Here is a 1721-nt window from a genome sequence, read left to right as displayed (position 1 = left end):
TCCATTGGAAAATTACAATTTGTTCAAACGCAACAGACACCTGTCCTACACAAACTTTCCCCAGATGGCAAACAGAAATGGTGGTGGAGTTGCTGTTTATGTGAAAAGTGACATTCAAGTGCATGAAAAACAGTACATCCATAATGTAACTGACCTTGAATTTCTGGCTTTAAAGGTTGAAGCACCAGTCAGTGCTATTGCAGTTGTGTACAGACCTCCAGACTACACTCTGAGGCCATTCCTGAAAAACCTGGTAAGCCTATTAGACTCATTAGAGATCATGGACTGTCATCCCATCATAGTGTGTGGTGATTTTAATGAGAATGTTTTATCCAGTGCAAACAAACCAATCCTGGAGCTGTTTGAGTCTAGGGGATACGCACAGGTCATCACTGCCCCTACCACAGAGAAGAACACACTGCTTGACCTTATTTTCATTTCTCAGCCAGAGCGATGTCTCCATTCTGGAGTCATGAAGACCTACCATAGTTACCATGACCCTGTATACTGTGTATTGTCCTGTGATGATTCATGATCTAGATCTTTGACTACAGTAAGTAATTTCTATATTTTTGAATGACTTAAGAAAGTAGAGCGATATTTAAAAGTTGACTTAAGAAAAAGCGCCCTGCATTGCAGTATAATGTTGAATTTTACATAAAATACAATTAAATGAATTAAGTAATGATATCAGTAAAGATGACAATTTTATTATTACAGAAAATCTAAAAATCAGAATCTATGAATGTCAGAAAAATCAAATATAGCAGTTTAAAACGAACAGTGTAGGCATATCCTCTCTGCAGCCAGGCTTCAAAATCCTGCCAGGCTGCCCCAGTCTCACTGTGGCTGGGAGGGAGGGAGGGTGGACCAGAGGATTGCCCACACAACACATAAATGTTCAACAGCTTCTTCATTGTTTCTGAGAGAACAACACAGACTAAAGGTTGCTTTTTAAAAAAAAAAAAAGAAAAAGAAAAACCTAATTACAGCAATAATGACAGTTAAGCCAGTTTATCTGTGCCTCTATTTTGAAATATATTTACAAAAATGTTATTGATTTTGTTTGTTATAATCTTTAAACTTTTTCAAAAGTATATGATTATATTTTTGGACAAATCTTTCAATGAAACATACATTTTTATGAGCTTTTATCATGTTTCAGCCAGTGCATTTATCAGGGTGGGTCTGGGGATATAAATGCACTGGCTGATAACTGCACATTTCTGGCCAGAAATGTTTCAGCAGTGTCATATGCACTACATATGTTACACTTGCTTTTTGTTACCAGTGATACCTACATTTGTATAGACATTGGATGGTGTGAGGCTGGGGAGTTGAGTGGAGTGGGTAGGTGGGAGTTGAATGTGGGGGTACGTGGGAGGTTGTTAGGTTTCTTTTTTTTTTTTTTTAAGAGAGACACAGTCCTCCTGTGTCTTCTCCAAGCTTCACATGTAAAATCCAACAGTGTGAAGCACATAGCAGCCAGAAACTGTAATGCCACAGATCAGAGAGCTTCATCATCACCATCTTCGCCGTACGATCAGAGCGTGAGACTTCACATCTGGAGCACAGGAGAGATTCTGTGATAAGTCCTCCTTCTAGCTTGTCCCACAAGCAGTCGGTGAGATTTACTCACAACAAAAAGGGTTAATGACATTATTTCATGAAACATGTATTAATTCTTTGTAAAGTGTTTAAATTGTGTTTTCACTTGACCT

This window comes from Oreochromis niloticus, linkage group LG7 (genome assembly GCF_001858045.2).
Source record: "Oreochromis niloticus isolate F11D_XX linkage group LG7, O_niloticus_UMD_NMBU, whole genome shotgun sequence".
Taxonomy (NCBI): Eukaryota; Metazoa; Chordata; class Actinopteri; order Cichliformes; family Cichlidae; genus Oreochromis; species Oreochromis niloticus.
Note: the sequence above shows the minus strand (reverse complement) of the source record.